The sequence below is a fragment of the Pinus tabuliformis genome, chromosome 7 (genome assembly GCF_031772625.1).
Source record: "Pinus tabuliformis cultivar Carrire ecotype Pingquan chromosome 7, CPIR1, whole genome shotgun sequence".
In the NCBI taxonomy this organism is placed as follows: Eukaryota; Viridiplantae; Streptophyta; class Pinopsida; order Pinales; family Pinaceae; genus Pinus; species Pinus tabuliformis.
In genome coordinates this window covers 376,108,670-376,135,551 of record NC_142293.1, presented here as the reverse complement: position 1 = coordinate 376,135,551, position 26,882 = coordinate 376,108,670, and positions in this window count along the sequence as shown.

The following is a 26,882-nucleotide window of genomic DNA, read 5'->3' as shown; positions in this document are numbered from 1 at the left end:
TTAAGCTTGGTTTGAAAATTTGTTTTGAAGGAATTCAAAGGGCATATTAGAGAATTATTATTGGTAACTGATGCTCCGAGGAAAGAAAATGCAAACACCTAGTAAGGAACCTGAAAGCTCTAGCATGACTCATGAAGAAGAAGAAGAAATGCTATATGATATATCAAAATTACAAGAACAAGTGCAACAAGTGTCACTTGCACAAAAAGCAACAGCATCTAAGATGGATGGTTTAAGGAAAGATGTAGAAGCTAAGATGGATGGTTTAAAGAAGGGTGTAGAAGCTAAGATGGATTTTTTAAAGAAAGGCGTAGAAGCTAAGATGGATGGCATGGAAGCTAAGGTGAATGGCATGGACGCTAAAATTGATGCCGTGGATGATAAGATGGAAGAGTTGAAGATAAATATGAATAAGTTGCTACAAGAAATGGTCACTAAGGGTGAAATGGTACTAAAGGAAACTCATGGTGAGAACAAAAGAAATGTTAATCATGATTCCATAGACTCTAATGTTGGATCGAAGATACACCATATTCCAAAAATCGATATGAGGAAGTTTGATGGCAGGGATCTCGCCACATGGATATTACAGATGGAGCAATTCTTCGATCTCAATAATGTGCAAAACACACAAAAGGTACGTATGGCAACTTTATATTTGGAACCAAATCAGTTTGTATGGTATCAATGGCTTTGCTCTCGTAAACAATTTATCACTTGGGCAATTTTTACAGAAGAATTGATAGCACATTATGAGGATACAAAAAGCAACACTTTTTTTAGCCAACTGATAAGTCTCAAACAAAAAGGTTCAATAATGGAGCACATTGAGGAGTTCCAAAAATTGAACATAAGGGTAAAAGATATTCCAGAGGAGCATAGGATTGATGTGTTCATAGGGTCTTTAAAGGATAATATCCAACATGATGTTCGCCTTTGGGAACCTGATTCATTAGAGAAGGCATTCAGGTTAGCAAGAAAAATGGAAAGAAAAATTATGGCAACTAGGAAGCATACCACTCACAACTATAAAGACGGAAGTTTTGTTAGTCTTCCACAACCTATAAGGTTGACACCACAACAATTGGAAGAAAAAAAGATCAAAAGAGCTTTGTTACAGTTGTGATAGCAAATACACTAAAGGTCATAAGTGTGCTGAGAAGAAATTATTCTACATATATTGTGAAGAGGAAGAAGAAAAGGAGTAAGAAAGGTCAAAAGAAGAGGATATACTCCAGGAACAAAGCCTAGATAAAAAAGAAATGAATCCGACCATATCTTGTAATGCATTGGCGGGAATTACCACTCCTCAAACCATCAAGATAGAAGGACAAATCAAGAAGAAAAAGGTAATAGTGTTGATTGATTCAGGAAGTACCCACAATTTTATTCATTGTAAGGTAGCAAGAGAATTGAATTGCTTCTTATATCCAGCACCAGAGTGTCAAGTGATGGTTGCAAATGGAGGAACAATAAATTGCTGGGGAAAGTGCCATAATATCAAGCTATCCATGGGAGAATATGTATTGACTAGCCCAATGCTTTCCATTCCAATGGGAGGTGCTGATGTTGTACTAGGAGTCCAATGGCTACAATCCTTGGGTACAATAGCTTTTAATTTTCAAGAACTTTTCATGAAATTTTCTGTGGAAGGAAAGGAAGTTGAATTAAGGGGTATTGCAGGGAAACCGGGAAATATAATCAGCTCTAACGGTATGACAAAGCTTCTTAAAAAGGAACAAAGAGGTGTAATTGCACAATTATGTTCGCTAGATGTGTCCACAATGGAATCATCTATTTCTCCAGATCTCCAAAAATTCTTGAACAATCATTCCAAGGTATTTGAAACTCCCAAATGTCTCCCACCTATTCGTGATCATGATCACGCTATTCATCTGATTCCAGGAAGTGTTCCTCCAAACATCAGGCCGTACAGATATCCCTATGCCCAAAAGAGTGAAATTGAACGTATGGTTGCAGAAATGCTAGAGGCTGGTATAATTCAACCAAGTCAAAGTTCTTTCTCTGCTCTAGTAGTATTGGTGCACAAGAAGGATGGATCATGGTGCATGTGTCTGGATTATAGGGAGCTCAACAAGCTCACTATTAAAGATAAGTTTCCCATTCCTGTCATTGATGAATTATTGGATGAATTGCATGGATCAATTTACTTCACCAAGTTGGATCTTCGTTCGAGATATCATCAAATCAGAATGAAGATTGAAGACATTCCGAAAACAGCATTTAGAACTCATGAGGGTCATTATGAATTTTTGCTCATGCCTTTTGGCCTTACCAATGCACCTTCAACATTTCAAGGTTTGATGAATTCAATTTTCAAACCATTCCTTAGAAAATTTGTGTTAGTATTTTTTGATGATATACTAATCTACAGCAAGTCTTGGAAGGATCATGTTGAACATGTTGACAAGGTGTTACAACTATTGGAGGAGAAACAATTATATGCAAAAAGATCCAAATGTTTCTTTGGAGTACAACAGGTGGAATATCTGGGTCATATTGTATCTCATGAAGGAGTTAAGGTAGACCCTAGCAAAATTAAAGCCATTAAGGAATGGAAAATTCCCACATCCATAAAGCATCTGCGAGGATTTCTCGGGTTGACAGGGTATTATCACAAGTTTGTTAAGAATTATGGGAGAATAGCAGCACCTCTAACAACATTATTTAAGAAAGATGCATTTTCATGGACTCCAGAAGCAACAAAGGCCTTCGAACATCTTAAAGAGGCAATGTGCCAAGCACTGGTCTTAGCTACACCAGACTTCACAAAAACCTTTATTGTGGAATGTGATGCTTCAGGAAATGGAATTGGTGCTGTTTTAATGCAAGATGAAAGACCCATTGCTTTTGAAAGTCGTCCAATCAAGGGAAAGTTTTTACACAAAGCTATTTATGAGAAGGAAATGTTGGCAATACTCCATGCACTTAAGAAATGGCGACCCTACCTAATGGGAAGACACTTCAAGGTAAAAACGGATCATGATAGCCTTAAATACTTTTTAGAACAAAGATTATCCTCTGAAGAGCAACAAAAGTGGGTCACAAAGATGTTGGGTTATGACTTTGAAATCATCTACAAAAAAGGGAAGCAAAATGTGGTGGCAGATGCACTCTCAAGAAAGGATGAGGATGTGGAAGCATTGTTGTGCGCCATTTCTATTATCCAACCAGATTGGATAAATGAAGCAAGGGAGGAATGGAAGAATGACGAAGAAGTGTGGCACTTATTCGAAAGTTACAACAAGATTCCAGTATGTCTGATACATTTAGCTGGCAAAATGATTCGTTATGGTACAAAGATCGCTTATACCTCTGTAAGAATTCCCAGCTCAAACAAAAGATTCTTATGGAATTGCACACTTCTCCCTTAGGAGGGCACTCAGGATTTTTAAAAACTTACCACAGGGTTAAGAAGGAATTTTTTTGGGATGGCCTTAAATCAGATATTCAAAAGTTTGTGGCCGAATGTTTGGTTTGCCAACAAAATAAAGTTGAAACAATTAAGACACCAGGTCTATTACAACCTTTATCCATTCCAAGCCAACATTGGGAGGAGGTTTCAATGGATTTTATCACAGGTTTACCCAAGTCTGAGGGAAAGAGTGTCATCATGGTGGTAGTTGACAGACTTACCAAGTATGCACACTTTGTGCATTATCACATCCATTTAAAGCCAGTACAGTTTCTACTGCATTTATGGAAACAATTCAAAAGCTACATGGAAACCCAAAGATTATTGTAAGTGACAGAGATCCCATTTTCACTGGAAATTTTTGGACAGAATTATTTTCTTGTCTTGGTACTCATTTAGCTCATAGCTCATCTTATCATCCTCAATCTGATGGGCAAACTGAGATAGTAAACAAATGTTTGGAAGGATATCTTCGTTGCTTTGTATCTGATAAATAGACACAATGGGTCAAATGGTTGCCTTTGGCTGAATGGTGGTATAACACTTCCTTCCATACAGCAACAAAAATGACCCCATTTATGGCACTTTATGGGTATCAACCACCATCCATCACATCATATTTAAGAGAAAATTCTAAGGTTCGGGCAGTGGAACATCACATCGAACATCAACAACAAGTCCTCCAACTCTTAAAGGATAACCTCGTGTTGGCACAGAATAGAATGAAACAACAGGCAGATCAACATCGCAGTGAAAGAAGTTTTGATGTAGGTGATTGGGTATTCCTACGGCTACAACCATATAAGAAAATGTCCCTCAAGCAAGCTAAGAAGGATAATAAATTATCACCAAAGTATTATGGTCCATACAAGGTGTTGCAAAAGATTGGTACTATGGCATACAAATTGGAGCTTCCTGCAGCTTCTCGATTGCACCCAGTTTTCCATGTTTCATGTTTAAAGAAGGTTATAGGTGACAAGCTCCCAGTTCAAACAATATTGCCAGAACTTGACGAGGAAGGAAAAATTATATTGGAACCGGAAGCAGTCACAGAAACAAGAACTCGACAGCTACGAAATCGATCAATTTCAGAGTATCTTATCAAGTGGAAGAACTTATCCGCTGAAGATTCCACATGGGAGGATGAGAATTTTATGCAGAAGTATCCAGAACTACTCAAGCATTGAGGACAACACTTTTTTGAAGGAGAGGGGCATGTTGGGTCCCTATAATACTAGTGATTACCCCATTACTATTGTAGTGATACCCTTTATTAATATTGTTGTGCCCCTATTGCCCCCATATTGTTATTATTGTGCCCCATATAATCCCTCTATTGTTATTTGTGTGGCTTTATATTATTATTGTTAGGTCGGATGGATTATATTGTGACTCCTTAGACTCCTATATATAGAAAGGAGGTTTTGTCATTTGTATCATCCAAGAATTGTTTATTTATGTAATGTAAAGGAGGTTGCCCCCTCAAAGAGGCTAAATTCTAAGGCGTTGATCTATCTTTTCTATCTTTTCTTGAGCTGGTTTCATAACAAACTCAAACTCTTTACCCATTATTCCCTTCACCTTCATCTACATCTCATTCCCAAAAATCCTTCCCTCACTCTCATAGCTTATGCTCTGCCCATAACCATATAAAATTCACTCATCCCTACAAACCCTAGAACATACCACTCATCCCCATTACATTGTCCCATTTACATTGTCAAAACTATGCAAACTAAGAGAGTTGATTAAATCATGGATAGAGGTGATTCTAACTATGATGAGGAGACAGTAAGTGACAGTTTAGCGGAAAGGAGAAGGCAATAAATAAAGCCTCGCAAGGGAGGAAAAATCACAAGAGAGGGAAATTGTCAAAGATGTCATTATTCAGGAGAAAGAAGCCCAAATACAAGCTTTGATGGACAACTTAGAGAGAGCTAAGTTTGTCATCACTTACCTGGAGCAAGAAAACAAACAACTAAGTCATAAACAGGTCCTCATGGAACTTGAGCTACTGAAGACAAAGAGGCAAAGTGACAAAGAGGCTCATGTCACTTTGACTCCTATCGAGCAAGAAATCGAACAAGATAGGGAAACTTGGCTTGAAAGAGTCAACCTACATCTTGAAAGGCTCATTGGCAAGGCCAATAGGGATAAGAAAATGCTCAGACACATGGAATACCATTACATGCTTCATAACAAAATTTGTAACATGAGGATTAGAAAATTAAAGGCTAGGCTAAGGAGAGCTTTGGAAGGAAAAAAGGAGCAAGATAGATTGAAGATGTTGGTTGAAGCCTCCATAGCCTATCAAAGTAGTTGATGGTGGTATCTCATGCCAAATCTAGCTAGCTTTTGAAGAAATTTTGTCATTTTGAAATTTTGGAAATTCAAAACACAGAAAATATGCTCAGAAGCGCAATGCCACCGGCGCTGCGCTTTTTCTAGAGGCACCCAATGGACAAATGGATTGCATTTTTTGATTCAAGAAATCAAGGACATGCACCCTAGAAATTTTCAAAATTTTTGGAGCAGAAATGGTCCACCAAAAGGTCCAAAAACTCCCCAAAAATGACCTTTCTGCCTCTTTTTGGACACACAGAAGTAGCCTTGGGAGATTCCAGTTTTGAGGTGGCAAATGAGCTCCAAATTCAAAAATTTCAGGTGTTCCAAAAACTAGACTCGAAAAAATTTCCAATGAGCTATCATGGGCTCAATTTGGCTAAGGGTAAGGCCTCCAAAATTAGGTGGAAAGTGGCGCTGCGCTTAGGGCCATTTTGCTCAAGAAGCCAAAATTCACCTATTTTGACTATGAAATTGATTTCTCTCTCCTCATTGATGATTTCACTAATGTAATTAATCACATGGCATGTAAATGTAATGGTAAAATAGTGTTAGAGGGTAGATTCATTAGTTAGAGGTGGTTTTCAGGCAAATGAATCAGTTTCCCCTCTTTTAGAGGCAAGTTGTTTGATTGCCTATATTCCAGTTCTTTGTTGGGAAATGGTTGAAGCAGCCCCTCTTCTCATGGATTCGACCCCTAAAGGTCAGGATGAGTAGTTTATATGTCTATATTATGTGTTTTCTTGGTCATTTGGTGGGGTTGGACTCACTTGGATGCTTTGAGCTTGATTGTACACCATTGTAAGCAGTTTGGCAAGGAAATTAATAGGAATTGCAGCTATTTTTATGGGATCCCTATGGTATGGTGTTTTAGCATAGTTTCTTCTTTTTTTATCAGTTGTTTACATATTTTATGTATGCCATCATCTATTTCACTGCTTCTAATTGAATGATATCAAGATAGATAGGTAGAATCCATTGTTTGCAGTGCTCTACCTTGGGAAATCATTCAGTATTCTATGTTTTCTGTTATTTGAGAAGGATCCATGATTGCCACATGCCCTCCTCAGCTCCTCACCAGTCTTAGACACCTCACCTCACTTAATTTTAAGTGCTAAATCCTATACCTACCTTGCCCCATAGAACACCCTGCATTCTGACCTAATTTCCCAGACCTAAACTGCCCAGCTCCATTTGATCCAGCAAACACCAACAAATTCAATCAAAACCTTTCGAGCTACTATACCTAGCCTAAAATCCCTATCTGATCTAGTCACCTTGACTGAGATCCTAAAGGAGAGAGCCCTCTCCCGACCTTGTAGGGCTAGCTACGAGGTTAAGTGGTTTGTGGTTACCCTGGAAGCTTGCCTTCTTCAGCCTAAGGTAAATCTAGGTGATAACAAAAGGATACCTTGATGCACTGACTTCTCTAAGGATAATGATAATCCTTCTTATTCTATGCAAGACCCTTGATGACGCATCCAATATGTAGGTCTTCTTGCAATCACGAAGTCATAAAACAAAATTTGATTATGAAAAAGGTACTTAATTAATTATGAAGATGTAGTCTTCACCTTGATCATGTTGGTTGTAGTTGAAGTAGATATATTGGCTGAGATCCTTAGATTACCCTCCAAAAAATTGTTGATACATATTGAATTGAAATTTCTTGTCATGATCCATAGAATAGCTTCTGATTTCAGTACTATTCATATACATTCTCAGATCTGATATCTAAAGAAGGATCCAAACTGAGTTGTGCATGATCTTGTCACAACTGTTATTGAGATCTGAAGATTGTTGATGTCTGAAACCCTTGTTGTTGCATCACATTCTCTGATATAGGGCTTGATTGATTCTTCCATGTAGATCTTCAGCTGCTTTGATGTCTTGATAATTGAATGTCTCTTCTCTGTCCTTATTTTTTACTGTTGAACCAATCCCTCTGATACCATGTTGAAGAATCTAGGGCATGCATATTTAGGGTGATTCTTTGATACATGATAACAATTTGTGAAGTGTTAATCCAATTTTATCTTAGCTTGATTTTTTACTTCATTATTAGCATGTGTAAGTTAACTTCATCAAACTGCTACCAAACAAAAGAGACAAAAACACAAATGTTTGGCTCTCTATCAGGGCCAAAACCTCTCCCTCTTAGAGAGGAAAACCCATGTGTAAATTCTTCTTATAGAGATTCCATTGACGAATAACAAGCCCATGACCTTTGACACACTCTACCTCTCTAAGACCAAGATATCAATCCTCCTTTCTATCGTTGTTGAGATCATCCTCATTGCTGCACCATTCAAGTTGTTATTGTTGCATCACTGAGATCTATACTTACTGCTTCTTCATCATGTAATTGAGATCTCTTGGATAGATTGAGCTTATAACCTTCAAGTCCTGAAGTCATAACTTGGGATAGGATCTTGAATGTGTGTGTGTGATGATAAAGTATTTTCCTTCATTATCATGTACTGAGATAGTCCTTGTTTCATTGATGAGACTGCTTCTTCTAACTATGTTGAGGGTATGGTATTGCTTCCTCTCATTATGAAGATATTGCTCCTCATCATTTGCACCGAGACTGTGATAGTCATAAGGACTGTATCTATCCTTTATCCTAGACTAAGATCTCCTTGTTCTGAGACCTAATGTAATAATGCTGAGACTGTATCATGGTAGCCTTTCCTTAATAATGATTTGTCTATGTCAATAATGAGTGTTATTGTAAGAGCACCAAAATACAAGCATATACATATATACGTTGAGGCTGCTAGGAGACTAAATATTGTTTATTATGATGCCAAAACAATACCTCTGTTTAATTATGAAAATACACAGTGATACGTCCGTAATGCGAGATCTGTATGTTCTTTAAGCACCCAATTTTATAACTGCACCTAAAGCCCAAACGAGGTGCAGTCAAACCCTTTGTTGCAGCTCATCTTCATGCGGAATTTCAGATAACTGTGGCTCCTCTTCATGACTGCAGCTCTCTACGGCTACATGTCTTGACTGCGGCTCCTGCAGCTACATCCCTTGACTGCGGCTTCTGCGACTACATCCCTTGACTACAACTCTATGCGGCTACAGGATCCTCTATGCGAGTTTAGTCCTACCCCTTTTCAGATACCCCAGCGGGGTATTTATAGTGGTTGTGTCATATATCCAAGCTGGCGTGAACCACTTGAACTGATGTGACCTTGTGTTGAGTCGACGTGTCATTTAAATATATATTTAATTTATTCATTGAAGCCAACATGATGTATTTCCTTATCGCTTTGCTTACAAACTTCAGAAGGCTTGTTTGAGGCATAGATCTTGGTCTTGGAGGGTTGTTAGACAACTTAGAAGACTTTTACATATTTACATGAACTCATAAAGAGTTTCTACATACATGACATGACTCTTTGATAGATAAATAAATCCTAAAGACATCAAGAAGAAGTCTTTTAATCTAGAGACACTTCTTGCTCATGAAACCCATGTAGAAAGATTACAAAAATAATTTATTCTCTTTTATTACATCAAATACAAAGATCATGTCATTATGAAGACCGAACCTAGTTACACTTTCTTCAACATTATTCAATGACCATTTGATCCTATAATTTATAGGACCGTAACAGTGGCTCCAACTGGGGATGGAACTTTCTGGTGAAGTGTCAAGAACACCGTATACTAGTAGCCTTGAACCCTTATCTTCAGTGTTGACTGCATCTGATTTTTTTTATTTTTTTTGTAGTTATGGTGGAAAAATTCCTAAAAGCTTAGGGCCTTCTCCATGGGCTTCAATTTTCATACATAAGCTACCCACTCATGATAGTACAAGGTACATGGTATCTACAATGGGTGTGATAAAAACTATTGTTTAGTCCTGAAAAACATAATTCTTTAGCATCCTTCCACTGACAGGTCCTCGAGGTAATTATGTTCCATCTGTGTTCTTCAGAAAAATGGCATTGTTACCTTGGTAGGCATTAATAATGTAAGGTCTCGTCCACAAGTTGTCGAACTTACCATGCTTTCCTTTCTCTTCCCTTCTAGAATCCCATTTCAAAACATGATTTTTGATCTGAAAGTCATCAGCTTTAGTCCTTCGGTCAAATGTCTTCTTAATGCTATCTTGGATCAACTAAGTTCTGCTATGATCTGCTTCTCTTGTCTGATGCAAATGAATTTTTTTTATTCTCCTCTGTAAATCATTTGGTTCCACCTCCAATTCTTACAGCATTTTTAAAACAAGAATTCCTAATGAATTTGGAAAAACAACATCTGTCCCATAAACTAGCTGGTATGGAGACATGCCTATTGACTCTTTGGTAGTAAGCCTATCTACCCACAATGCATTAACCAAATTGTTGTGCCATGATTTTTTATTGTCCTACAACAAATTTTTAATAATATTAACTAAGATTTTATTGGAAGATTATGCCAGTCCATTTCCATGAGGGTAATAGGCTATAGAATGTCCCAATGTTATCTGATATTTGTTGCAAAAATATACCATCCTTTTTGACCTAAAAGTTGCAACATTGTCAGTAATAATTTTCCTAGGGCATCCAAATCTTGCAAGGATATTGTTTTCCAAGAATTTTATGATGACTGCATCAAAATCTTGTCTGGTTGGTATGGCTTCTATCCATTTTGTAAATTAATCAGTGGTTGTCATAATCCACTTGTGTTGGGAAGAAAAGGAAGGGTGGATTTCTCCTATGAAGTCAAGGCCCCATTGTTGGAGAGGAGTTTCAGCAGATATAGGTCTTAAGGGTAAAGGCAAAAGTTTATTTTTGCCTTCGAATATTTGGCATTTGTGGCATGAAGTAACTTTTTTTTGGATATCATAAAATAAGGTAGGCCAGTAAAAACCTGCCCTCGGGATCTTATTGGCAGTAGTCTTCCAATATAGGTGTCCCCCACAATCTCCTTCATGGAACTCTTGCATGACTTTATCTGCTTCATTTTTCACCAAAAATTTTGGTAAAACACTACTAGCATATTTCCAATACAGATTTTCATCCAAAATACAAAACTTAACAACTTTAAGTTTAATAAATCTAGCTTTTGTTTTAGTTAAACTAGGAGGAGCTTGTAAATCATGTAGAACATAAATAATGTTTTCATACCAGGGAGAGGTAACAAAAGCTTCTGTTGCCTGTGGAGTCGCCATCTCGTCTAGTTCATTAAATATTGCTAAAAATTTTATATTTAAAGCATGTAAGTTAGATTCTGCCATTAATTTTACTAACCCTTAACCTTTGATGAGTTTAGTGAGTTGGATCTCAATATCATATTCTAATATAACAACAATCCACTTACCCATTTTCCCATCGAGATCGTTTTGGGTCAGTATATCTTTTACTACTGCATTTGGAACAAAAGAAATAATATGTGAACGAAGAATATACACTCTAAAATCTTTTATGGTTTTTACCAAGGCAAAATCTTGTTTTTCCATAATGTCATATTTCAATGTTGCATCTATCAAAGCTTTGCTAAAGAAAGCAATAGCATATTCATGGCCTTCATTATTCTTTTGTAGGAAAACTGTAGCAATGGTGTGCTCAGAATCAAATGAAAAAATTAGGAAATCTTTAGTAAAACCTGGACTAATTAACATAAGAGCTTGAGTTAAAGCATGCTTTACATTATTAAATTATTGTCTAGCTACCATGTTCCATTTCACCTCAATATATTTCTTTAGCATGTTGGTTATATTTTTTAAAAGCTCAGCTAAATTCAGAATGAATCTCCTCAGAAATTTATCTGTCCAATAAAATATTGAACTTCCTTTATATTCCTAGGGGGATTAATTTTGAGTATAGCTTCGATTTTGGTGGGATCTATCTTGATTCCTTCTTTTGAAATTATGTGTCCCAACAGTTTTCCTTCTTCCAAACCGAATAATGTTTTCTTGGGGTTGAGGGAAATGCCAAATTTCCGACACTTTTCAAAAACTCATCTAAGGTGATTTAAGTGTTCCTCATCTGTTTTCAAAAAAATAGTGATATCTTCCAGATATATAATTATGAAGTGACTCATTTCATTAGCAAAAGTAAAATCCATGGCTCTTTGACAATCAGCTCCAACATTCATTAGACCAAAAGGCATTTTCACATACATGAAAGTGCCCCAAGGTGTAGTAAACGTTGTCTTCTCTTGATCGCCTGGGTGTACTAAGACTTGGCTATAACCACAAAATACGTCTAACGGGGAAATTCTGCGGGATCCAACCACCTTCTGTAGAAGGTCCATCTTGGGCAAAGGGTAATTTTCTTTTAAAGAGGATTTATTTAAATTCCATAAATCAATGCAGAGCCTGATCTCACCAGTCTTTTTCCGAGTGGGAACCAAATTGGATACCCATTTGGAATATCTCAAGGGTACTATGATTTTTGCATCATACATTATTTTTACTTCTTTTTCAACAAGAGGCATAAGCATTGGATTAATCCTCCTTAATTTTTGTTTAAATGGTTTTTGATATTCTTTCAAGGGAATTTTGTGTTGTACGATGTTGGTGTCATAGGATTTTTGGTCCTCATAACTCCAAGCAAAAACATCAATGAATTCTTTGAACAATTTAATGTACTTCATCTTTTCAGCTGGGGGTAAGAATTTGGACAGTTTGATCATTTTGGGTTCTTGTTCAGTCCCAATATTATGTTCCTCAACACTAGGTCCAGTGGGTTCAATTTTGGGCTTCTTAGCTACGTCATTGAAATCAAATAAATATTCTAATGGAACTAGCCCTCTAAGTAAGATATTGTCTTTCAGTTGTAAAATATATGTTTCTTGTTTTTCTTCATCTATTTCATGCAATTCTAACTTATTCACACTACTATGTATAGTATCTTCTACATCAAATTCTATATCTATATTAGCATCTTCAAATTCATCTTTAGACTACAAAAAATTCTCAATCTGGACATATCTCCAAAAACTTGCCAGTATCTAATGTTATCAGGTACAGTAGGTTTATTTTTCACTTCGACAGTATATGGGTGAGTAGGATGAAATGGTAATTTACCAGTACTTTCCGAAGTAGCAAGACCATTAGGCAGAATATTTTGATCTCTTGAAACCACAAACAAACTATATTTAGTAAAAGAATCTAGAAAATCCAACACAACATTTCTATATGCTCTCATCCTAGGATGTTTTGCAGAATATTCTCCTTTGATTTGTTTTATTACCAACTCAGAATCTCCATGAATGGAAATCCATTTAGCACCCAGTTTCTTTAAAAGCTGTAAGCCTAAGATTAAGGCTTCGTACTCTGCAACATTATTAGAACATTGGAAATTCAATTTGTAGGAATGACCCTCTGAGTGATGAGTATATGAATTAGAAACCCATACACCAGCACCGGCTCCTTGTTTACTCACTGATCCATCAAAACTCAAATTCCATAAAACTTCATGTGAATTATCCTATTCACTGATTAATGTTTGACATTCCTCAATGAGACAAAGAGTAGTATTATGATTAGGAACTTGTTCTTGTGCACTTACATCATTATACAGAATCAATGAGTCAAGATCTGAATGAACATAATATATGGGATAATTGTTAGGTCTTTCCTAAGTGGTGACCATGAATTTCATAAGTTTCTCTCTATAGAGTCTTATGTTCTGACCAAAGACTAGGATTGTTGCATAGGACATATCCATCTGTAAGGTTCCCTAGAGTTTGGCTCCCCATGAATGGGAAAGAAGCATGCCATATTTGGGAGGTATATTAGCAACAACTTTGTTGATAAGTACACTTTTGGCTGGTATTTGGACTAAGTTGACACATAAATCCTTTATAATTCCAAGGCACTTCATTTGAATGGAATCAAATGAATATAGATCTTTATACCTTCTGGTTATATCTAATCCCAATTTCTCCATGATTACCTTAGGCATAAGATTGTGGCAGGCCCCTGAGTCAAGCATAGCGTTGTGTAAGATTTTATCATGAATGGTTAGACTAACATAAAAGGGAGGTACATCTCCCTCTTTAAGTTTACCATCAACATTTGGGCCAAATAGTATTTCAGGTTGATCATCTGATATATTGACTATATCAGCATTTTCTCCAATGCTCAGCGCTTTCATTACCTGGGATCTATAAGTAGTTTTACTCATTAATTCCATCAAAGGAATGGGGATTTTGAGTTTTTCCAATTCATTTTCTATATTAAATTATGTATGTGCTTTATTAAAATTTGAAGCATCTTGTTTATCAACCAAATCCTTTTGGGATATTTCTCTTGGTTGGTTGGTAGAGGGATCATTAGTTTGAATTGATTTGGATGCAGTATCAGGTTTTTTCTGGATTAGAACATCAGGATTCTTTCTAGTAAGAATCTCAACGTTCTTCTTGGCAGGTATTTCAGCTAGTTTTTTAGTTGGAGTATCAGGTGTTTTCTTACTCCTCAGGCTGTATTGCTTATGGACTTCCATAATGGCATTCTCAAAACCTTTCTTGTAATCCTCTGATTCTTCAGGTTCTATTTCATTTTGGGATAACATGAAAAGGTCTTGTTCTTCCTCAGTAAGAAAAAAATATTCATTATCATTTACTCCCATTAGATTTATTTGAGTGTCCTCTATATCATCAGCTACCTTAGCCTCCTCATATGTATAATTTTCTTGGAAAGGAGGTATTACCTATTGGTTTGGACCTTTTGGGTCCCTTTGTTTGATCTGGGGTTGATTTCTTCTATAGTTTGGATTCCTTATTTGCCTAGCTTGATTTTCTCTTGGAGGAGCCCTATCAACTATACTGATTCTATCCATCATTTTCTCCATTGTTCTCAATAGATTGTCTATTTTATAATCAGTGGAAGCAGAAGATGAAGGTTCCTCTTTTATTGTTACTCTTTTTTAGCTATCAATTTAGCGTTGTTGGCTAATAAATTACCCTCTACTTTAAGTGCATTTTCTTGCATTTCATCTAAGTTTGTAGGATCTCTTTCTCTCAGTTGATAGGTCATATCAACATTGAATCCTTCTGGGAAATGTATCAGGGCCAAGCCCAGAGGTGGTTTAATGGAAGTGGGGATTTCATTATAAACCTTATTAAATCTGTCACAATACTCTTCTATAGTTTTGTTAGTTCCTCTCTTAAGGTTTTTGTAATCGTTAAGGATCTGCAGAGGACTCTTTTTAATTTCCCACCTAGTTAGGAAAGATTAGTGAAAAACAGCAAGGTCAGTTATACTACCTGCTGCTAAGTTTTTGAACCATTTTCTGACCTCTTGACCTAATCTCTAGGTGAACAACCTTAGTTTTACATCATTCTCATCTACTTCATGAAGATCAAAAAAGTAATTCATCCTATCTGTGTGCTACTATGCATTGATAGTAACAATTCCACCAAATTGGGGAATCCTAGTCTGATAGTCTTGGGGCATATCATGCAATTGGGCAGGTAAAACCAAGGGAGCATAACGAGTAGCCATGATATTTGGCCTTAAGGGAGGAGCAGATATAAGATTTGTGGGAATTGATTGAGTTACTACTTGATACTACTAGATGAGTAATAGAAATTATAGAAGAGATAGGGCCAACTGATGTTGGATGAAATGATTGGGAAGATGAAGTTGATGTTGCAATAGTAAGAGAAAAAATTTCAACGGATTGTTGAATAAGCTTGATGTACAGCCTGATCAAGTGTTGATACAAGATCTTGCAATTTGTCGAAGTTCTGAAGGGCTTGCTGATCCAAATCCGGTTCAACAAATGGTCTTATTGGTTTGTAGGGTTGCAGAATGGATTCATCAACCACTATCTGATCAACAAAATTTTCAGACTTAGTCATAAAAAGATTGTGTTCAAAAAGGTAATTCAACTGAATATCTTGAATGGTGTCAAGGTTTTTAGGAAGGTAATTGGCCCTAGAAAGGGGGTTATTGCTTCCTTAGCTTTCAACTAAACTCCCTCTTCGTAGTATTCTTTCAGGATTGTCTAAAATTTCAGGTGAGTCTGGATCAGGATTGGCTCGGGTATGAATTATTTTGTAACCATATCTTTAAAAGTGAAAAACAACCTCTAATCCTTTATTTCTAATATTTTGATCATTAGACTTCTTGAAATAAAGATGTATAAACTAGGGAAATAATCTTATGACTATGAAATGAAGGATTATCTTTAAGTCCCCAATATGGTCGCCACTATGTTAGCACTCTGTAATTTTCTGAAGTTGCAGAAGAAAATCAAAAAGGTAACCATAAACCAACTTTGGAAGATGGGATCTAGCCCTGCCAGCTTCAGAGAGGGCTCTCTCTATAAGATTTAACTTTGTTGGATTGAATATTGGGCTAGTTATGAAGTTTAAGGTTTGATTTTTATTTGAATGGTTGGTTGATAACTAGATTACCATTGAGCTATGGAGTCTGTTACATAAAGTACGGATCGACCGCGATGTCTATAGATAGATCTCACAGGGCAGGGTAGCCAAACTGAATGGATTCTTTAAAGTCTGTGAAATGGGGGAGGAAGAACAGATTAAGATTCACTTTAGATATAGAGCATTGTTACCTAAATTCTATATTTAAATATTAGAAGAAAACATTGAAATTATTCGTAGTTGGGTGCAGATTTTACATTTAAACAAATTATTCCCTTTACTTCTCTATTGAATCATTCAGATTAAGAAACAAATATGTGTTATAAACAAAGAAATATAAACACATAAGACGATAGAGGCACTTCACCAACAACTTGACACAAGAATCCTATGAAAGAGCTTTATGTATTATTGGTAAATCTGCTTGATGCTTCAGAAATATAAAATAGTGTTTTTTTGTTCAAAAAAATACCCTTGATACTTCTGAAGTTGAAGTATTTATACTTAATTTACAAAAATATCCTGACAAAATTACTAGGACATATCTAAAAATAATCAAACTGAATCAATCTAACTTATTACAAAGATATCAGGGAAATTTGAACTATCTGAAGTGGTGGCACTGAATTGGTGGAACAGCTAGCTGTCTGGCCCTCGAATTCTGCATTTTCTATTGACACTAAGTTGTGTAGCCAAATCTACTGTTTACTCTAGTAATTCACATAGTTTATCCCAACGTTGTTCACTCGGGATAGTCATCTTTAGTAACTTTATGTACACTTCATCAATTTCTATATATTTAGCAAATGTCATCTTGGTGATGAATAGGCTTTTAATTGCATACTGAATGTCGAGGTCAAATTCCAATGCTTCCAAGAACGTCTTTCCTGTCATACTGAATCTTCAAGCTGCAGCCTTCGAACTGTCTCTTTCCTTGGTCATTATTTTCTCACTGTAATCAGACCATGTGCTGAGCTTATCATTGATAACTAATAAGTTTGGAAGTCCTTTCTTGTAGAGGGATTCCAGCTTGGTGAAGAATTTATGTACACTAGTGTCCATAATCTTACACTTTTGTTCAAGTTGTCTCATTAGATTTCTTTTAGTCAACACCTTCCTGACTTCCAATATTGTTTTTGTTCTATCTTCAATCTCTAACTCTTCTAATTCCTGTTTGTTTTTGGAGTTAAGGAATTTGATGAGCTCAGTGGCTTCACTAGGTTTATCTCCCAACTTCTTTTTGACTTGTTCGATGGTTTCATTGAATCGTTCAATCAGCTCATGTTGCTCAAAAGTAATCTGTATTAAAGGCTAAATGTCTATCATGTCTTCATTGATTTGTTTCCATATATTCTCTTTTACCTATGCCAATGTATTACCCATGGCACAATCTACTTCCATCTTCTGCAATCTCTAGGACAATGTTTGGGACTTTTATGTTTCTATTAGGAGGGCATTTTCAAATCTTGTTTTCTGTTCCTATAGGACTTTCACCTCCTGCCTCAGTTTATTTATCTCTTCTCCCTGTATAGACATGTTTTCCATGGATTCAGCCAACTTAACTGAATCATCTGCAACTGATGTGGGAAGTACTGTAGAAGAGGATGTTCCTGTTGTCGTGGTTACTATAGGGGACCTGCAACATTTGGTTTATGCTCTTAGACGTAACGGTGAAAATAATTTCACCATTGGGGGCAATAATAGCCCTCTTACTTGAAAGGTAAGAGGCATGGCATTTTAGGAATAATTCGAGAAAATCATCAGATTGGGGGAAAATGAACAATGGAAGTTTGGAATGCTAGAGATTAATTTCATTAGATTGGTGGAGGTAGTTATCACGAAACCAATAGCATAATTCAAAGAGGTCGAATTCACACTGTGTCTCGACTATCTTATAGTCTCTCTCAGCAAGTGGGTTATGGTCTAAATCCACAGGGAGAGTAAGCATGGGATTCACTACAGTGGCAACTATGGGAGCTATTGTGGTGGCAGGATCAACAAGGGATATCTTGACAAAAGGAATCTGCAGAAGGTTTTAGGAATTCAAAGGAACTTTTGGTGAGAGTACCTCTGTAAATTTATCAAAAACGGGAAATGTATGCTAATGGCTACCGGGAGATCAATGCGAAACAAAAGGCGGTAGTGATGTTCATTAAGAAAAGAGAAATGGATGTAACCACGGGTGAAAAAATAGTTTAATAGGCCACAAACTGAGCGTAACCCATTGGATTAACAGTTGTAAGTTGCATTAATTTCAGTAATGGAGTGAATAAACGAGAAGAACAGTTACGGGCAGGTGCAATGTTCATGAATGTGGCAGATCAAGATAGGCGGGTGAAAGGTGCAGGACCATTGGCGGGATTGACGGAAGGAGGGACATGGAGGTGACAGTTGGTAGGAAGGCGAGTCGCAGCAGGAGTTGAAAACTGCTTTTGGAGGGCGGGGGGGGTAGGCAGTATATGGTATGAGTGAGGGGGGTCCGAAATCGCAAGAAGGTGACATGTAGGGGGGTAGAAAACAGCTTGACGCCCCCCCCCCCCCCCCCCCCCCGTCAAAGAGAATCGCTGCAAGGGAGGTTCCAAAATCAATTACGCGTTGTCGGATCTGAGTGGGAGGATGATTGGGGATAATGATATGTGCAGACTTTAACATTAGTCGGCCCCACGGAATATTTCGGGCACATACTTGTTACACCAACGTCCAAACTTTTGACAAGTGAACCAATCGACCAATTACATTGAAAATCCACCTTTTCCTATTCTAATGCAATTTTAAAGCAATAAGGGTGCATTTAAACGTGCAAACCTATCTATTTTTTCATTCTTAACAGACTAAGAATATTTATTTCAAAACACTAAACTAATCTAATCAACTGCATTAATCCATATTAAACTATTGCATTAACTTATTCACCTATTCTACCTATCTAATCTTATCCAAGATTACATTGCTTTGATAAGTTACTTACTCTAATCTAATTTACATAAATTGAAACTTTCTTGAAAATGATTTAACTATATGTTTCAAGCAGAAAGGTATTGTGGCATTTAGACAAGTTGCACACAATTTCATGAATTTATTCTTTACAAAACTAGTAGACTAGTAGTGGCACTTAAACTAGCATCACTTTCACATTTATTCATTTTTTGTGGGGTTCTTTTATCATTTATTTTCTTTTTCCCTTTTTATTTTTTGTATTTATACCCTCTTTTAATTTTTTTAATTTTCATTTTGCTATCCTTTTTTGGAAATCATTTGCAGTAAGTAATATTATTTCCAAAAATACTAAAAGAAATTATTTAATGATCATTTGATCCTATAAATTATAGGACCCTAATAGTTGGATCAAGCTTCTTCTGTGCATCTTTGGCCACATGGAAATATATCGATGACCCAAAAATCCTGAAGTGACCAAGCTTCTTCTGTGCATCTGGCCTCTTACTAGAATAAACCTCTTATGGTGTCTTCATCCCAAGAATTTGATGCAGGCTACAGTTCTAAACATAAATTGTTGCATTGCATGCCTCAACCCACAAGTGTAGTGGGAGACCTTGATCATGCAACATCACCCTCGTTGCCCCTACTATGCTTCTATTCTTCCTCTCGGCCGACCCTTTCTGCTGAGGGTTATGGGGTGTCATCAACTCCCGTTTAATCCCTTTTGTTGCACAAAAGTTCTTAAACTCGTTTGAGACATACTCACCAATGTTATCACTCTGTAGAGCTTTAACCTTCTTGCCCGAATCTTTCTCTATCAACGCTTTAAACTCACAAAACTTTGTGAAGGTTTGATCATTTTTCTGCATGAAAAATATCGAGCATTTTCGAGAAAAGTCATCAACAAATATAACATAATGCATGTTTTTGTCCATGGTTGTTGTCAAGAATGGTCCACACACATCTGAATGGACTCGCTCTATAATAGCCTCTTCTCGGTTGTCTCTATCGTGAAAGGAAGACTTGGTGTATTTACCCAAAGTACACCCCTTGCATGTATCAACTTTCTCTAGTGTACCTTTGGGAAAATCAGTGGAGATCTATTGCATGATATTCAAAGCCCCACAATGAAAGTGACTCAATTGCCTGTGCCACAACTCACTAACGTCTCATTTATGCACCATCTCTACTTTCGTGCTCAAATCAGCACAATCCTCTACCTCCAACTTATAAAGATTCTTCACTTGGATCCCAATAGCTCTAGAATAGCCTCTTCTCGATTGTCTCTGTCGTGAAAGGAATACTTGGTGTATTTACCCAAAGTACACCCCTTGCATGTATCAACTTTCTCTAGTGTACCTTTTGGGAAAATGGTGGAGATATGTTGCATGATCTTCAAAGCCCCACGATGCAAGTGACCCAATCGCCTATGCCACAACTCGTTAACGTCTTGGTTGTGCACCATCTCTACTTTTGTGCTCAAAGCATCAAAATCCTCTACCTCCAACTTATAGAGATTCTTCACTTGACCCATGGCTATGTGTTGAAGGAACACCTTTCCTTTCAAGAAGATTACATCATAGCCTTTATCCTCAAGCATGGCAATGGATACCAAGTTCTTATTCAACCCGGGCACATACATAACATTCTTCAAGGTGAGTGTAGTCCCATGCTCCCTTTAAAAAGTAATTGTGCCCAATCCAGTAGCGTTATACCTCCCATCATCACCCATCTCAGTATGCATCTAGAGATCTGTCTCCTCCAGGTCACTGAATAACTCCTTGTCACCAATCATGTGGAATGAAGCTCCACTGTCTAAATGCCATACACTTCCCATCATTGATGACACCATGCGTGCAATGAGGGAAAATTCCAATTCTAATTGAGAGGCCAAAGCCTCACTCGTCACTCCTCCTGAGGACTTCTTATTGGACTTCTTTAGTGGACAATTTGTAGCAAAATGGCCTAGATCGTGACAATGAAAGAACTTAACTTTCGTCATGTCTTTCTTCTTGCCTCCATGACAAGAACCTGATTTTGAATGGGATACTTTCTCTTTCCATTTATTTGCCTTAATTGCTAAGGCACATTTCTCTTCATCATCAGTCTTTGATGAAGAGCCATCCCTGGTGTTCCTCCTGATCTCGTCCTACATCAAATCCGACTACAGTCATTCCCAGTTTGGCAGCTTCTCCCAACCATTAACAGAGTCCTAATAACTATGCCAACTCTTTAGGAGTCCCAAAAGAGCAAGACTCACCATATCATCCTCGGCAATCGTGATTCCAACACTTCCAAGTTCATCACGACATTGAGAGAACTTGGTCAAGTATTTTGGAATAGTCTCTCCTTTCTCCATTTTGATTTTTCGAAGTTTGCCCTTCAGTGCCAATTTCCTTTGGTTAATGTTTTTCTAATACAAGTCCATCAATGCTTTCCACATATCACATGGATTTTCCTTTCCATGGATACTCGAGACAATGTGGTCTCGAACTCCCTCAAGGATTATATTCCTTTCCTTCGCCACACACTTCTTCCATTCGGCCAGATAATGTGCATCCGGTTCTGCTGCCTTAGCAATGTCTTGATCAAGGAATTCCTTCAAGCCATTGTCCTCCAGCACAGCCTCCATTTTTCCCTCCAAGCTATATTTTTATAGTTTCGTTCCAAGGCATACTTGATTTGCAAACCGTAGAATGCCATTTTCCGATCCTAAAGTATGTATTGCAAATTCAAATTTCACCTGTAACCCAAAACTCCAAACTTCGAAATCTCCTCTAGTATACTGTCTTTGGCTCTAATACCATGTATATTTTCCTATAGATTCACAAGCTCATGTAATCTCCTAAAACAAGAGACAAGAATCTACTTCTACTTTCAACCAGCAGAAGCCAATAGATTGATGAAAACAATATGAACAAGAAGAAGACAAATCAATGGCACATAACACAGTAAGTTTTCCTGCGGAAATCCATTGCTCAAAACCCCACCTATCTGTATTGCATTAATCATAAATATGATTGAAGATACAAAGCTTGTTCTCACTAGAACAATTCCACGCAAGTGTGCTTAACTCTTTGCCTCACAAACCCGCTCTTAGCCAATTTCCACTTCTTGCCAAGCCCCTATTTCCTTGCACAATTCCTGGGATGAATAGCCCATATTTAAAGGGAATTCATGCTTCCAAAACTTTGCAGTCCTAATTAGGTCCTCTTCCTAATTACATGCATGATATTCACAACTCAATAAATCATACAACTGATAGTGCATTGTCCTTGCGCTCTAGTCTCAACTGGGTCTTTCTTAGAACTGACATGCAGTTTTTGATGAGTGAATATTCAGTTATCTGGAGTAGCACCTATGGATGCACTAGTGCACTAACAGACTGCTAATTCTCTACTAGTTCAACAATTACAGTTAGAACTACTTTAACTGACTTATCTATTTACAACTCAACCTAAACTCATACTGGACCCCTAAAATTTAGGAAGAACATATACATGACTTCAAAAAGACTTCCAACTCAAAATTACTAAACTAATTAAGTTAATTAAACTTAATTAACTATTTACAAGTTGTTGTGAGAATAGAATTCAATTTTAATTCACAGTTTAATTCAAGGACAAATTAAACTAGAATTTCTTGTTGCCGTTTCTCAACACATCAAAATATTTAGATGTGAAATTTCAAGTTGAAGAAGAGAAAACAAATATATATCTTGTTAACCTCACAGCTAAGTCAAATATGAATCCAATTGAAATAAAGACATTGTTGTCCCTTAAGAAACCAATTTCCTGGTTGTGTAGAAATTGTGCTTAAGACATGAATGTTTATAATTATTGTCACTTGTTTGTCACTTAATTGTATGTTGGATTCTCAAATGAAGGACTTGAAAGACTTGGTTTTAAACCCTCAATACTTAGGTGACATGAAAATCTCATAATTCCATTTGATTGTTGAATATAAATGATGAATGAAGAAAGCTTGAAGAAGTCATAGACAATATGTTGTTTTACACAGAATCTACTATATGTGACACTTGGAGAAGTTAAAGATAATACGTTGTCTTACACAGAAACTACTATCTGTAACTTAGAAGAATTGTAGAGGTGGGAACTTCAAGTATAGGAGTGCTCTTTTAAGGGATTTTAACTTCATTTACATAAGAAAATAAAGACCTGCAGCTTCATTACCATACTTAAAGGAAGAAAACATTTAATGAAACATAACAGAGAAGTCACAAAATAATACCCAAAAAAGTGTGGAAAACTTCTTATTCTTTCATTAATCAACAATTTTATCAAGAATACAATGGCCTAGTCTCAAGGTTCTCCAAAGTGCGAACCCCTTCTCTGTAAATTTTCCTCTTTTTATACATTATGAGATAGTTGGTAATCACCAAAACTGTCAAACTACTTAACTATTATCCTAATTGTCTAAAGTAAAAGTTATTACAAAATATTACATAGAGGGTAAAAGACTCCTCATTCTCAAGAAAATAAAATAATAGGAAGTAACAAATATTAGTAGGTAATGGCTATTCGATGTTCAAATCGGTGGCTGGAGTATGTGGTCTGAGTGTTATTCTGCAAGTTGTAACCTTGTAGATGTCCTGATGACAATTAGACTGTTTTAACACAGCAAACTGCAACTTTACAAGAACTCTGTGCGTGAACTTGGGCCCACATATGTATCAAAAGTGCTCTGATTGGCGGAAACACTAAGAAACCATGGAATTGAAAAGGATTTAGACTTTGATTTGTAAACTTATCATGTTCGCGCAATCACCGTTTGATCACACATTCAATAAATGGTTCGATCCTTCAAAACTCAACAAAAATTTAAACCTGTTGAACTAAACCTTATCGCGTCCACTTTTTCAATGACCCTTTGACTCCCATACGGATCCGATAAGAAATAAAACTACCAGTTAATGATTTATCGAGTTCGATTTTAAAGATAAAACCTGAATACTTTTTGACCCGATATCCGTCGAATCCCATCCCTTTCGATGAACAACTGCAATTGGCCCAGACTTCAGTGAATTAAATTGTATTTCATACAGCATCACATCCGATCTCCGAAATAAATCCCATTCTAGTTAACTACGTGATTGTCGTCGGATCTGTGGCCTGTTGATCGGACGGCCCAGATCTTCTCATGGGTTTCTCACATTCGCGGGGGTAAAGAATGTACAGGAGCTTCAACGAGGTTGAACCCCCGCAGTAATTTCAGGCCACACATTACGGTCAACCATGCTAACGTCACGGTCAACTACGAGGGTTGAACTTTAATTAATCTTTGTGCTCATTGCTTCCCCACAGCACACCTCAACGTACTTATCAAGCTATTGCTTGATTGCGCCTCTTGAACCTGCATGACCTTTAGACAATGGGTCGCGCCCATTGTCTTTTGATTTTTTTTTAAATAATTACATACATAATATTTTATTTTGTGTTTTTTATTTATTTTTTGTTTTTCTTTTTAAATATTATCAAGTAACCTCAAGTGACAATGAATGCTACAACATCTGACTCCACCTAGGGATAGTGCTTCTACCTCAGGACCACTAAGAACCACAGATTAGTGCCTTCACCTCAGGCATGGAGTCACATATTACTTAGCCAATTAAACTTCTATGGAATTTGTACAATGAGTTCACTCCAGTATCTACAATGACAGGATGCTTATGCTTCAGAACTGGAAGTAATGCTTGAGGTACTGCCAATTGACAGGCAGTTGTAGAGTTTCACCATCAAGATTCTTTGAACTGAACATTAGAGAATTGTCTGTTATGACTTTGACAAGGCATCCAAGTCTGCTGAACATGCTTTCCTCATATGTCTTGAGATCCTCGTAGGACCAAGCAGAAACATCAGTGTATTTCTTGAAAAGTTTAATATATCTCTCCTTATAATTAAGTGAAACTTCCTTGAACAATTTGACCAGCTTGGGCTCCTTCTAGGTTCCAATATTGTGATCTTGAATATGTTCATCCTGTGAAAGGAAACCATCACCTGTTCCTTCTTTAGAATAGGCTCCATCAAAGAAGAACTTCCACACCCCTTTTGTTTGCAGCTCTGTATTTACACAGGCTGAAGTAAGTTGCCTTTGGTTACCTTCAGTAAATTTTGCATTGTCATGCAGCATGAAGCAAGAAAATTCATCTTTTTCCTAGCTATATACAGGTGAATTACTTGCTTCGTTATTTGTGATTGTTCTAATAAATCTTTTTTCTCTGTACAGCCTCCTTTCTTTCCCACCAAAAATTGGTATGACAAAATAAGAAAAATCTAGTTTCAAAACACCACCCAATTTAGTCCCCCCTGACCTAGATAGTAACATTCCAAACCTAGCAGGGATATCTACTACCACTACATCCATTACCAAACTTTTGGCTAGAATCTGGGCTAGTGACACCACCATATCTTTAATGCCCCCCAGACACTTGACTTTATGTGAATCAAAAGAATACAAGTCTCTGTAAGGTTTAGTAACTTGTAGGTTTAGTTGTTTCATCATTGATAATGGCATAAGGTTATGTGAGGCTCCTGAATCAAACATACAATTTTGCAAGAGTAAATCATGAACCAATAAAGAAATGTAGAAAGGAGGTGTTGAAGAATCTACCTCCTCCACATGTGAACCAAAAACCACTACTGGTTTATCTTCTTGCAAATTCACAATGTCATTTATATTCACATTCTGAGATAGATTGATAAACTCTGTAATTTCTCTTTGATAAGCTAGTGTTTTAACCAACTCTGTGAGGGGTACCTGAATTCTGGTCTTTTCTAACTCTTTGGTGAAACTAAACACATGGCTCTATTTAGTATTCCTTTCATTCTCATCTTCACTTTTCTTCATGACTGAAATCTCTTGTGGAATGGAAACAAGTTTCTCTAAAGGAATTTTTTCACTTTTGTCTTGAGAGGACTCACCTTGAAGCATTTGAGTCTTGCTACTTGTATTCTGTTGCTGCTTTCCTTTATTCAATTGTTTTGCAGGCTGTGGTTCTTGTTCTTGTGGAGTTGCCTTTTGTAAGGGAGCTGGAACTTGCTGCTCACCTTCATCTTCTTGACTTCTAAATCTTTTCCTTGATCTCAAGTCATATTTCTTATGTAGTTCTGCCTGCATAAAATCATAAAACCACTTCCAACATTCATCAATTTCATTATCATCATAGATGACATTTGTTTCACTATATTCTCCTCCCTCAACACCTAGTTCATCTTCATCTACTACATACAATGTGAAAATATGGTCATCATGATCCTTGGAATGCTCTGGTACTCCATCAGGATCTACCTCTATATACAGTGGTGCTTGAATCTGATCTTGATCTTTTCTCTCCCTCTGTAAAATTTGTAGAGGTTTTCTTCTATATTGAGGATTAAAATTTCTATTTTTTTGTACTTGTCTGTGAGAATTTTTACTCTCTAATTCCAATTTAATCAATTTATTAGACAAATTTTTAATTAAATTACTCATATCCTCTAATGTTTGACTTTGAGAGGATTCTATCTTTTCCTTTCCCTTGTCTTAAATAGGCTATGTCTCTAGTGCTTTGCCTGCAGCCACCAGATTTGCTTCTATCTCTAATGCATTTGTTTGGATCTGATCAAGGGTTGGGGATCTTCATTCCCTTAATGTGAATCCAAAATTTGACTCAAAATCCCCTGTAAAAGTTATTTTTGCACCAGCAGGAGGGGGCTTAATCTCCACTAGAAGATTATTGTACAATTTATTAAATCTTCTGGAAAATTCAACTACATTTTCATCAAATTTCTTCTTTATAGCATTAAACTCTGTGAGTGGATAC